This window comes from Bombus vosnesenskii, unplaced genomic scaffold (assembly GCF_011952255.1).
Source record: "Bombus vosnesenskii isolate JDL3184/JDL3185 unplaced genomic scaffold, Bvos_JDL3184-5_v1.1 scf7180000016116, whole genome shotgun sequence".
NCBI lineage: Eukaryota > Metazoa > Arthropoda > Insecta > Hymenoptera > Apidae > Bombus > Bombus vosnesenskii.
In genome coordinates this window covers 3047-16752 of record NW_022884283.1, presented here as the reverse complement: position 1 = coordinate 16752, position 13706 = coordinate 3047, and the positions used below count along the sequence as shown (strand labels likewise).

General features: G+C 54.1%; 1 non-coding gene and 1 pseudogene across 1 annotated transcript; both read left to right on the top strand.

Annotated features, from left to right (window-relative positions):
* Positions 1–1712: 1712 nt before the first annotated feature.
* On the top strand, positions 1713–1867 carry LOC117241560. The gene has a single exon (XR_004495056.1). It is a non-coding gene; the product is annotated as a 5.8S ribosomal RNA (ribosomal RNA).
* Positions 1868–3784: 1917 nt separating this feature from the next.
* Positions 3785–6712, top strand: LOC117241561 (annotated as a pseudogene).
* Positions 6713–13706: the final 6994 nt, after the last annotated feature.

Genomic DNA, 13706 nt, shown 5'->3' with positions numbered 1-13706 from the left:
GAGTTTTTCAAACTCTGCTTCTGGATATCGGGACGAAAGACCGCGCGAGGACGACGGATGCGAGTCCCATCGAATTTTTGATTTACACACTACCTGAACGAGACTTGAAGTTTCATATTATATACCGTTCAGAGGGGACCGGCTGTCTATCCTCGTTGTCGTGAGTCGGACACCCGTGCCGTCGCTAGAGTTTTTCAAACTCTGCTTCTGGATACCGGGACGAAAGACCGCGCGAGGACGACGGATGCGAGTCCCATCGAATTTTTGATTTACACACTACCTGAACGAGACTTAAAGTTTCATATTATATACCGTTCAGCGGGGACCGGCTGTCTATCCTCGTTGTCGTGAGTCGGACACCCGTGCCGTCGCTAGAGTTTTTCAAACTCTGCTTCTGGATATCGGGACGAAAGACTGCGCGAGGACGACGGATGCGAGTCCCATCGAATTTTTGATTTACGCACTACCTGAACGAGACTTAAAGTTTCATATAATATACTACCGTTCAGAGGGGACCGGCTGTCTTTCCTCGTTGTCGTGAGTCGGACACCCGTGCCGTCGCTAGAGTTTTTCAAACTCTGCTTCTGGATATCGGGACGAAAGACCGCGCGAGGACGACGGATGCGAGTCCCATCGAATTTTTGATTTACACACTACCTGAACGAGACTTAAAGTTTCATCCAGTTTGTCGTCTATCATCGCATATATAATATACCGTTCAGAGGGGACCGGCTGTCTATCCGCGTTGTCGTGAGTCGGACACCCGTGCCGTCGCTAGAGTTTTTCAAACTCTGCTTCTGGATGTTGGGACGAAAGACCGCGCGAGGACGATGGATGCGAGTCCCATCGAATTTTTGATTTACAAGACACACACTACCTGAACGAGACTAAAGTTTCATCGAGTTTATCGTCGCATAACCCGTTCGGCGGGGACCGGCTGTCTATCCTCGTTGTCGTGAGTCGGACACCCGTGCCGTCGCTAGAGTTTTTCAAACTCTGCTTCTGGATATTGGGACGAAAGACCGCGCGAGGACGATGGCTGAGAGTCCCATCGAATTTTTGTTTTTTTTTTTAAAAAAACCACCACCCGAACGGAGATGTGTTCTATCTTTCGTCGATTTTTCATGCTTTCAGTCGTCGCGTGGTCGCCATCCGTTCGGAGGGGATCGCCGGCTTCGAAACCTCGATGTCGTGAGTCGGACACCCGTGCCGTCGCTAGAGTTTTTCAAACTCTGCTTCTGGATATTGGGACGAAAGACCGCTCGGGGCGGACGGCCGCGCGAATCCCATCGAATCTTTACTATCACCCGAACGATGGAGAGATGCACGCGCGCTGTTTCTTGAATAATTGGACGAGAGAGTAGAATCAAACACATATATAACATGGGCTAGCCACCGTGCTTACTCGTTCGCGAGATCGGGTGCTGTACAGAGGATTCAGAATCGGGTGTATATATCCCCGTCGTTTCCTGACGAACGGAGCTTCGATCTCGATGGTTGTTATATATCATAATGTACTTTACGCCCGGCCGGCGAACGCGCGTATCTTCGCGCGTTCGTCGGTTTCTTTTTTTTTCGAACGTTTTGTGTCGTCAATCCTATGGCGACTTCTGCGCGTTCGATTCCCGTTGGTCGAACGTGACGGAACTCGGCTTCGATAGAACCGAGAAGAGTACATTTGAGTACTGAACTGTTGTAAATTTATAAAAGATTACCCTGAACGGTGGATCACTTGGCTCGTGGGTCGATGAAGAACGCAGCTAATTGCGCGTCAACGTGTGAACTGCGGGACACATGAACATCGACATTTCGAACGCACATTGCGGTCCACGGATACAATTCCTGGACCACGCCTGGCTGAGGGTTGCTCACGTAAACCTAAGACTGCTTGCGTTGCGTATCGTCACTCGCCGTATCTGTCTCTCTCTGTCCCTTCTTGCCTTAACAACCCGCCGTCGTTCTTCTTTATATAAGAGAACGTTTCAGAGTCGGACGAAGGTACAAGAACGAGGATACGAATAAGAGCGGACGGAGAGAACATACGCGACGTACGAGCGATTGTTGGACGCTCGTCGGCGTTCGTCGCGGTCGTGCAGAGACCGTGCAAGTCGTACGCATGCTCGATATATAATCTATCGTGTTCACGGGAGACTACGCAACTCTACCTCTGTCTCTCTCTGTCCCTTCTTGCCTTGACAACCCGCCGTCGTTCTTCTTAAAAATTATAAGAGAACGTTTCAGAGTCGGACGAAGGTATACGAAGGGATACGAATACGAGCGGAGAGAACCGTCACGGACCTGCGTGAGTGCTCGCGGCGTCGTGAGTCGTCCTTACGAGGGCGACCGCCCGCTTATGCACCGCTTCGTGTATCGGTTATCGAACGTATATACTCGTAGTGTTCTCCTCGTGACCGATTTTTTTTCATATCAGGCGATATATGCTACGTTTGCCGGTGTTCGACGCACGAAGGTCCGCGCCCCCGACGTCGTCTTAAACGAATATTATATTTGGCGAGACTGAGAGAGAGAAAGCAAATATGGGAACTCGGTCGCGAGAGGAGAGAAGAGAGAACCAAAAACCTAAACTCGATGGCGTGCGAAACTTTGCCATAATCTACCGTCTTTTCTTAAGACTCTCGTACAGCCCCAGGGATCGAATGCCCACTCCGTCTCTTCGCGAAAGCGACTGACAACAACGAGGACCGTCGCATCGATGGGTCGTCGTTGCGTTTTACACGCTCTGTGCTTTTTTACAAGCCCCGAAAGTATCAGCCGTAGATCCGGGAACGCACACGCGAGATTTCTTCGAACGCTCTGACGACTTAGGGAGGTATGATCCCCAGCGTAGCGCGGAGATCGGAGAGTACACGTACTCGTATCGGGACGAATTTTCCCCGTCGTCGTGTATCTCTCTGCCCGCGCGCCTGGCTCCCAAAAAGCCACGTTCGTCGGAAATCTTACATATTATATATATGTAATGCGTGTGCGAACTAGCGTGTGTCTAAGATCGGCTATACACGGGTGCCGCTGTACTACAAGCTCGAGGTGTTTTCCGCAGCGTTTCTGTACCCGAGGAAGATGCGCATGTGAGTCCGTTACGAAGTTGTTCGTACGGTCGTCGTCGGAGAGATCGTAGACGAGGAAGAAGACGATCCCCTTTGGCGAGGCTCGAGAAGAAAACTTTGAGAGAGACGAGGTATACACGCGCGTACGACTATGTCGTGCGCGCGTGTGATTTTTTTTTTATGGCAATTCGGCGCTTCGAGAATAGAGAAAAGAGAGTGTTGGTCATCCCATGCCTCTTCGTCGTCTATCGCTGGACCGCGCATCCTAACGTCGCGCCGGTCGTCCAGTCCCCGAACACACACACACCCGACGGTACGTCTCGCTCGCTTTTTCACTTGCGTGAGTTCCCATACCGGGGACCGCTGGAATCGTCGAGAGAAGAGAAACGGCTGTAGGAGAAAAAGAGGACGGACGTTAAAAACCGGACGATCGTTACACGGATGTCTTGCGTGAGTCTTAGCTCGAACATGATACGACGAACGAAGTTTGGCACTTTGGCGAGATGCATAAAACGCTCGTACATACATATATTGTATATCGAATAGAGAGTGAGTGTTCTCCTTCTATTCGAATTTTTTTCTCTTTGAGGCGATTTTCGCACAGAGAAATACACACCTTACCTTCTCTCGCACCGAATCTTTCCGAGCTTTCGTTTTTTCTGCGAGTCTACGCAAAACACGACACGAACGAATTTTCGTTTCGCGTCGTGACGTTGAAGCGACCTCAGAGTAGGCGAGATCACCCGCTGAATTTCAGCATATTACTAAGCGGAGGAAAAGAAACTAACAAGGATTTCCTTAGTAGCGGCGAGCGAACAGGAATTAGCCCAGCACTGAATCCCGCGGTTCCGCCGTTGGGAAATGTAGTGTTCGGGAGGATCCGATTGCCCCGAGACGTCGAACCGCGTCCAAGTCCATCTTGAATGGGGCCATGTACCCACAGAGGGTGCCAGGCCCGTAGCGACCGGAACGCGTCCCGGGAGGATCTCTCCTTAGAGTCGGGCTGCTTGAGAGTGCAGCCCTAAGTTGGTGGTAAACTCCATCTAAGGCTAAATACAACCACGAGACCGATAGCGAAATTGGGTACCGTGAGGGAAAGTTGAAAAGAACTTTGAAGAGAGAGTTCAAGAGTACGTGAAACCGTTCAGGGGTAAACCTGAGAAACCCAAAAGATCGAATGGGGAGATTCATCGTCGACGGCGCCGGTTCCCGTTGATGAGCGATGCTCCGGGTGGGCCTTCGGGAGCTCACTAGCGAGGGCACGCCATCCTCGGTGTCGAACGCACCGGTGTCGTAGTCGTGCACTTCTCCCCTAGTAGAACGTCGCGACCCGTTGTGTGTCGGTCTACGGCCCGAGCGGGCGCCTGTCGCGTCGCTTCGGCGCACGCGTCAGACCCTCGGTCGCCCGGCCGACCGCACGACGGTACACTCACGGTATCGGGCCGCAACCAATCCATTCTCGAATGTGTGTGCGTCTAGACCGCCGCAAGCTTCGCCCTTACTCCGTAGTCTCGGACTTACGTTCCGTGCTCGGGTATGCGGCAGCTGTTAGCAGTGCGGATTTCTTGGACTGGCCGAGTCTCGAATTACCGGTCGGCGACGCTATTGCTTTGGGTACTCTCAGGACCCGTCTTGAAACACGGACCAAGGAGTCTAACATGTGCGCGAGTCATTGGGACATTTGAAACCCAAAGGCGAAATGAAAGTGAAAATCGGCGTTCGCGTCGATGGAGGGAGGATGGGCCGCGCAACTATGCGGCCTCGCACTCCCGGGGCGTCTCGTTCTCATTGCGAGGAGAGGCGCACCTAGAGCGTACACGTTGGGACCCGAAAGATGGTGAACTATGCCTGGTCCGGACGAAGTCAGGGGAAACCCTGATGGAGGTCCGTAGCGATTCTGACGTGCAAATCGATCGTCGGAACTGGGTATAGGGGCGAAAGACTAATCGAACCATCTAGTAGCTGGTTCCCTCCGAAGTTTCCCTCAGGATAGCTGGCACTCGACCGTTCTCATCGAACGCGTGCGAGTCGCATCTGGTAAAGCGAATGATTAGAGGCCTTGGGGCCGAAACGACCTCAACCTATTCTCAAACTTTAAATGGGTGAGATCTCTGGCTTGCTTGGATCATGAAGCCACGAGATATTGGATCAGAGTGCCAAGTGGGCCAATTTTGGTAAGCAGAACTGGCGCTGTGGGATGAACCAAACGGGGAGTTAAGGCGCCTAAGTCGACGCTTATGGGATACCATGAAAGGCGTTGGTTGCTTAAGACAGCAGGACGGTGGCCATGGAAGTCGGAATCCGCTAAGGAGTGTGTAACAACTCACCTGCCGAAGCAACTAGCCCTGGAAATGGATGGCGCTGAAGCGTCGCGCCTATACTCCGCCGTCAGTGGCAAGTGGGAAGGCACGCGAGTCTCGCGATCTCCTCGCGGGATCCGGGACCGTCCTTCATGAAGCTCTGACGAGTAGGAGGGTCGCGGCGGTGTGCGCAGAAGGGCCTGGGCGCGAGCCTGCCTGGAGCCGCCGTCGGTGCAGATCTTGGTGGTAGTAGCAAATACTCCAGCGAGGCCCTGGAGGACTGACGTGGAGAAGGGTTTCGTGGGAACAGCCGTTGCACACGAGTCAGTCGATCCTAAGCCCTAAGAGAAATCCTATGCAGATGAGGTGTCCTAAGATCATACACAAAAATCGCAACAACAACAACAAACAAATATATGAGCGAAAGATACACACCCATTGGGCGAAAGGGAATCCGGTTCCTATTCCGGAACCCGGCAGCGGAACCGCATACCATTCGGGCCCCCGTAAGAGTGTTCGTCGGGGTAACCCAAAATGACCTGGAGACGCCGTCGGGAGATCCGGGAAGAGTTTTCTTTTCTGTATAAGCGTTCGAGTTCCCTGGAAGCCTCTAGCAGGGAGATAGGGTTTGGAACGCGAAGAGCACCGCAGTTGCGGCGGTGTCCGGATCTTCCCCTCGGACCTTGAAAATCCAGGAGAGGGCCACGTGGAGGTGTCGCGCCGGTTCGTACCCATATCCGCAGCAGGTCTCCAAGGCAAAGAGCCTCTAGTCGATAGATTAATGTAGGTAAGGGAAGTCGGCAAATTGGATCCGTAACTTCGGAATAAGGATTGGCTCTGAGGAGCGGGGCGTGTCGGGCTTGGTCGGGAAGCGGGTTTGGCTGACGTGCCGGGCCTGGGCGAGCTGAACGGGACGCGGCGTATCTATCTCTCTCGGGAGTGGATATCGTCGCGCACCCCGGATCCGAGCTCGGTCCCGTGCCTTGGCCTCCCGCGGATCTTCCTTGCTGCGAGGCTTCCGCGGCGGTTCTACCGTCGCGGTCGTTCTCTTCGGCCGCCATTCAACGCTCAGCTCAGAACTGGCACGGACTAGGGGAATCCGACTGTCTAATTAAAACAAAGCATTGCGATGGCCCCCAAGGGTGTTGACGCAATGTGATTTCTGCCCAGTGCTCTGAATGTCAACGTGAAGAAATTCAAAAAAGCGCGGGTAAACGGCGGGAGTAACTATGACTCTCTTAAGGTAGCCAAATGCCTCGTCATCTAATTAGTGACGCGCATGAATGGATTAACGAGATTCCCTCTGTCCCTATCTACTCTCCGCAGGGAGGATTCGCTTAAGCGAGTCTATGGGGGCTGGCAAACCCACGGTCCCGCAGCCAGGGAGGACCGTCGGGACAAGCGTCCCGCTTACGTGAGTCCTCTATGTACACCGCAAGGAAGGATGCCGTGGTGTAAGACTGTGTCTTCTCCACGGAACCTATGGGTAGTAGCGCACCCACGATCCTGATGCCAAGGGTGAGACCGTCGGGAGAGCCGCCGAGGTACATTTCCTCAACTCCCGCTTACGTGAGTCTCATCTGGGTCTGACCGTACGGTGTGCAGGTAAACCGTGCGGCAGATACGTGGCGGTACATCCACATGCGTGGTCCCACCGTTGACAATGAACGGTACCACGGGCGGTCGAGTGTAGCCCTGAGGGCGTAGCGAACCCTTGGCTCGACCAACTTGGGCAAGGACTCGTGGTGGCAGTGGTTGTGGCCAAGTGCTGGCAAGAGGGCTGGATTAAGGGGGACAAAGTCCCCTGAGCCGCCTTCGGCGGGTGAGCAGCGTCCCACCTGCTCCGGATACCGTCCCGGAAGACGGAAGGGCTTGGAAAGCGCCCCGTTCGACCTGAGACGAAAGAGCCTCCTGCGGGCGAAAAATTAGGTAACCGGTACTGTGTACCGAGTGCGCTGGTTGGGCGTATCCCAACTCCGCAAATGGCTTCTAGGGTTGCCCGGGCGCTGTATAGATACTAAATCTTAGGAAAGCACCCGACACCAGGAACCAAACTACATGTCCCTATCTACTCTCCGCAGGGAGGATTCGCTTAAGCGAGTCTATGGGGGCTGGCAAACCCACGGTCCCGCAGCCAGGGAGGACCGTCGGGACAAGCGTCCCGCTTACGTGAGTCCTCTATGTACACCGCAAGGAAGGATGCCGTGGTGTAAGACTGTGTCTTCTCCACGGAACCTATGGGTAGTAGCGCACCCACGATCCTGATGCCAGGGGTGAGACCGTCGGGAGAGCCGCCGAGGTACATTTCCTCAACTCCCGCTTACGTGAGTCTCATCTGGGTCTGACCGTACGGTGTGCAGGTAAACCGTGCGGCAGATACGTGGCGGTACATCCACATGCGTGGTCCCACCGTTGACAATGAACGGTACCACGGGCGGTCGAGTGTAGCCCTGAGGGCGTAGCGAACCCTTGGCTCGACCAACTTGGGCAAGGACTCGTGGTGGCAGTGGTTGTGGCCCAGTGCTGGCAAGAGGGCTGGATTAAGGGGGACAAAGTCCCCTGAGCCGCCTTCGGCGGGTGAGCAGCGTCCCACCTGCTCCGGATACCGTCCCGGAAGACGGAAGGGCTTGGAAAGCGCCCCGTTTGACCTGAGACGAAAGAGCCTCCTGCGGGCGAAAAAGTAGGTAACCGGTACTGTGTACCGAGTGCGCTGGTTGGGCGTATCCCAACTCCGCAAATGGCTTCTAGGGTTGCCCGGGCGCTGTATAGATACTAAATCTTAGGAAAGCACCCGACACCAGGAACCAAACTACATGTCCCTATCTACTACCAGTCCACAAGATGGCGGCATACTGAGTGCTATCGGTACCATCGTCGCTCCGTACCCGCGTTCGAGTTTTGTGGAAAATCGAAGAGGTCGTGCGAGAAAATAACGAAAAAGTGAAGTGGGAAGTGCTTTGGAAGGGAAGTGGCGATAAAGTGCAGTGTGGATCGCTTTTACAGAAAGCGTGAGGACGGTGAAAACGTGTGGTGAGGTTTTGTGCCGAGGTAGACATCTTGGGATCGCGCGATCGCGCGCCGCACGGGCTACTTTGAAACCGCGCTAACAGAAGTGCCAGTTACCGACGGTGGAAGAAGTTACGCCGCGGACGGGCCAGGAGACAGTGAGATCGAACCTACGGAGGGCTTTTTACGGTTGGTTGGACTTACCGAAAACGGCGGTAGCGCAAGCGCCGACGCTCCGGGAATAAAACTTTAAAAAGGAAAGAAAAAAGATAAAAAATGGCTACGAAGGGTCAATCCCCAACAGCTACGAAAGCAAGAGTGGTTCTTCAACCACTGAAAATACAAAAGGTGGAAGGCAAAAGCCCTCCTCAGGAGAAAAGGAAGAAAACGGAGGAGAAAGAAAAAGGAGAAGAGGCGAGGCAGCAGCAATCGCCCGCAGCAGTAGACAAACCCCGCGCTGTGTCAGACTTGAGAGCACAGGCAGGGGAAATAGAAAAGGGCGTATCAGCCTTCTGTTTGGACCCAAACAAGAAGGTTAGCAAAGAGCACACCGCAACCATCATGCGGTACTTTCGAGACATGAGAGGTATAGTGGAAGAACTCCTACTCCACAATAGCTACCTCACCGGGAAGCTGGACCAGAGCACCGCCGCGGAGAAGAAAGGAATGGCGATACTGAGTGCCGTCAACAAGACGCTACAAACGAGCAAGCGGCTTGAAACGGCAGTCAAAACAAGGTTGGAGCCAAAGCAACCCTCCTACGCGGACAAAGTAAAAATGAAGAACAGTATGGTGGGACAAATCGCTGTCAAACCACCTACTAACGCGGTGATAATCCGACCGGAGTCGTCGGAATCCGAGATAAAAACGAGCGAGGAAGCGCGGGAGGCGGTCTTCACGCTGGTGAACCCACGGAAGAAGGGTATCCAGATCACCGCAGTGAAGAAGATCAGCGGAAACGGGCTAGTCGTGGAAACGGCGAACCCTGAAGGCCTAAAAGCGTTCACGGAGAATGCCAAGTTAAAGGAGGCCGGCCTAAAAGCCAGCACGCCGCAGAAGAGGCTGCCCCGGGTAATATTGTACGATGTACCACGGGAAATGCCGGACAAGGAAGTAACGAGCTGCATCAGGAAGCAGAACCAGGAGAGATTAACGGACGAAGACGTCGCGGCCATTAAATTCTGCTTCAGAACAGGCCGCAAGGACTCCCAGGACACCAACTGGGTACTGGAAGTACCCCCCCAGGTAAGAGATAAATTATTAACCGGCAAGATATTCATCTCGTGGAATGCTTGTCGGGTTCGGGATTACATAGCCGTTAGTCGTTGCTACAAGTGTCAAGGCTACGGGCACGTGGCAAAATATTGCCGCTTGGGCTATGCAATCTGCGCACACTGCGCAGAAAGCGGACATAGCACTAGGGAGTGCCCGAACAAAAACAAGAACGCCGGCTGCGTCAACTGCAAGAAGGCAGGGAAAAAAGGCGATCACGCGGCCTCTAACGTAGACTGCCCTATGCACAAAAAAGCGCTGGAAATAAGCATCTCACGTACCACTTATGAGTAAAGTTCCGAACAAGAATGGAAGTGGACATGGGGGCAGAAGGGGTATAAGGATCCTGCAACACAACATGCAGCGATCCAAAACCGTCCCCCACGAAATCAGGACGCAGATGGAGGCTGATGGCGACGAAATCTTGCTAATGCAAGAGCCATACAGCATCGACGGGAAAATACCCGGACTCGGAACAGGAATCTCGATCGTCTGTCGAGGATCGAAGGGCGACCCGCCAATGGCGGCGGTAGGAGTCAAATCGAAGGAGTTAACGCCGCTTGAAATCGCCGGACTATGTACAACGCACTGCGCTTGTGTACAAGTGGGCGATGGAGAGACGGACATATACTTCGTCAGCCAGTACTTTCCGCCGTCCGAGAATATTGAAGTCGGCCTCGAGCAACTTGATAAAGTACTAAACAGGCTCAGAGGGAAGAAAGCCATCATCGGCCTGGACTCCAACGCCAAATCACCGCTGTGGTGCAGCAGGGACCTCGACGACAGAGGTGAGGCCCTGGAGGCTATCATTGCACAGTATAACCTCCACATCCTCAACAAACCGGGACAAGCATACACGTTCGAGACGACGAGAGGACGATCGAACATAGATTTGACAATGGCGACTCCGGAAGCAATACCGCTCGTGAAGGAATGGAGAGTACACGAGGACGGAACCTCCAGCGATCACAGGATACTGGAGACGCGCCTTGACTTTAACAAAGGAAGTACCCCGCCGCAGCTTCAGGAGAGGAGATACAACACTCGGCTTGCCAACTGGGAGGTTTTCCAAAGAGTGATCATGGAGGAGAAGGAGACACTCCGTGAGACAACCCCCCGGCAGCCGAGCGAGGTTGAACGAATGGCCGAGCAGATGCAGGAAGTCCTCATAAGAGCCTGCGATGCTGCCATTCCGAGGAAGAAATGGTATCACAGATCGGTGCCGTGGTGGACGCCTGAGCTCACACGAGCAAAGAGGGAAGTTTACCGGGCGAGGAGAAAATACCAAGGGACCAGGGATCCCGCAACGAGGGAGCAGGAGAAGCTGCGGTACAGGGAAATCAGGAAAGAGTACGTAAGGGCAATCTCCAAGGCCAAGATACGTAGCTGGAGAGAATTTGTAACGAAGGAGGGCAATGCGGAACCCTGGGGCATTGTCTACCGAACAGCTACGGGCAAGCTGAGAAGGGAAGAAACGGTGTCGACTCTGCGGACGCCACAAGGGGAAACCTCCAACTGGCGAACGACCGCGGAGGCGATGCTGGCCGCCCTGCTACCCGACGACGAGGAAGAAACGGACACGCCGGAGCAGACAGCGATCAGACGGGAAAGTACGACACCTCCGAATGTCGAGGACACCCCAGAGTTCCGCTACGAGGAACTTAGCGGCGCCGTAAAACGACTAGCGAAGGGGAAATGTCCCGGACCCGACTTAGTCGAGGCCGAAGTGATTCAGCGTGCCTGGGGTGGTATCCATCAGGAACTCCTCAGGCTCATGAACAGCTGCCTCACCTGGGGAGTCTTCCCAAAGGCTTGGAAATTGGGAAATGTCATCACTATCCCAAAGGGACCGGAACGAGATAAGAGTAGCCCGAAGTCCTACCGGCCGATTTGCCTACTATCAATGGTGGGCAAGTTACTGGAAAGGCTGATGGCTACTAGGATGGCAAACATATTCCACGACCACGCCTTGTCCTCGGACAGGCAGTTCGGATTTCGACCCGGAAGATCCACGGTGGACGCGATCGCAAAATTCCGCGAGATAGTCGAGCGAATGAGCGATGAAAAGTACGTACTCGCAATCGCACTCGACATATCAGGAGCGTTCGACAACGTGTGGTGGCCCAACGTGCTGCACGAACTAAAAAGAAGAGACTGCCCCGCCAACTTATATAGGCTGACGAGGAGCTATTTTTCGGACAGAGCCGTGCGAATCGCGGGGAAAAACGACACGGTTAGCAAACCCGTCACGAAGGGATGCCCGCAGGGGTCGGTACTGGGTCCAAGTTTCTGGAACCTAATATTCGACGACCTGCTGGCCGAACTTACGGCAAGCGCGGCAGAGTGTGAACCGGTCGCGTATGCGGACGACATAGTGATCCTGGTCGCAGGGAACGCGAGGACCGAACTCCAAGAGAAGGGACAGAATATAGTCACGCGCGTTGCTACGTGGTGCGCCAGAAAGAAACTCACGCTGTCGGCGGAGAAAACAGAAATGCTACTTCTTAAGGGCAAGCTGGATGCGGAGCGGCCGCCGATCATCAGGATCGATGGCAGAGGTGTAAGAATGAAACCAGCGATCAAGTACCTGGGAGTGTACCTAGAAAGCGGCCTGAAAATAAACAGGCATGTACACGAGACTGCGGAGAAATGCCAGAAACTGTTCAACAGCCTCGCGAGACTGGCCAAGGCAAAGTGGGGACTCGGACACGCGGCCATGCGTACCCTGTACAAAGGGCTGTACGAGCCGATAGCCACATACGCCGCAGCCGGCTGGAGCGACCTGCTGAAGGGTAAAGCTAGGAGCAGGCTTATAAGATCGCAGAGAATGGCACTCCTCCGAGTGACAAAGGCCTATAGAACAACATCAACCGAGGCCCTCCAGGTGATCGCTGGAGTCATCCCGATCGACCTCCTCATCGAGGCCCGAACAAGGAAATACAAATGGAAAAAAGGCCAAGACCACGCGAGCAGCGAAAAGGAAATCGCCAGGCAAACAATAGCGAAGTGGCAGGAACGCTGGCAGACCACGAGCAAGGGAAGAACGACCTACGATTACTTCAACAGCATCAAGGACAGGCTTGGGAATCGCTGGGTGAGACCCGACCACTATATGACACAGTTCATCAGCGGTCATGGGGACTTTAACAGCAAACTCAAGAAGTTCGGCCTGTGCGAAGTGGACATGTGCGATTGCGGCAACGAGGAAACCCCCCACCACATTCTCGAGGAATGTCCTCTCTTCGAAGAAGACCGTCAAACACTCCGGAACGCTATACGCGAACTTAAACTAGACTGGCCAAAAGAAAAGTGGGAGTTTATAACGAAGGACGTATACCCCCACTTCCTCCAGTTCACAAGGAGTGTCCTGCGAAGGAAGGAAGAGAAGAAGAGGGGGATTCCGAGAGAGTCAGAGGGACCCCGGCCACACGGACAAAACTCAGGGAGAGGAGCACCACAGCCGGGTGGACTGATAGACCGGCCTCCAAGACGGAGTACAAGGCTGGCACGGAGACCTCCCCTACAGCGTAGAGGGGGAGAAGGAGATGAGGAAGAAGAAGTAGAAGAAGAACCCGTAACGCTGACAGAAACAGAGACCAATGAAGACACCGGACTTTAGACAGAGGAAGTAATATAAACGAACAAATGCAAGGGAAAAAAGCACAAAAGAAAAGAAAGACAAGGGAAAGGCAAGGAAGATCCAGATCCAGGACAGATTCCCTGCGACCGTCGGCGCAGGCGGTACTCACGCAAATGAGTACTGTGACGGTGCAGGGGATAATCGGCTGGAAAGCCAACCTGCTGGGACCGAGCAATACGCTGGCAGCTCCGCCTCCTCGTGGCCCCCGCTGGTAACGGCGCGGCGAGATGCGTGCATCGCGCCGCGCCGGCTAAGCGAGCTGCCGCCCGAAAGGGCAGGTTCAACTTGTCCAATGACCCGAAAGGAGAGGGCAGGGTTTTTCCAAGTCGCGCGCTGACCACCTGCGCGCCGTTCCCCGGGCATTGGCCGTCAGGAAGTGGATATTAAATACGAACATCTATTAGCGAAGCCAGTATGAGTTTT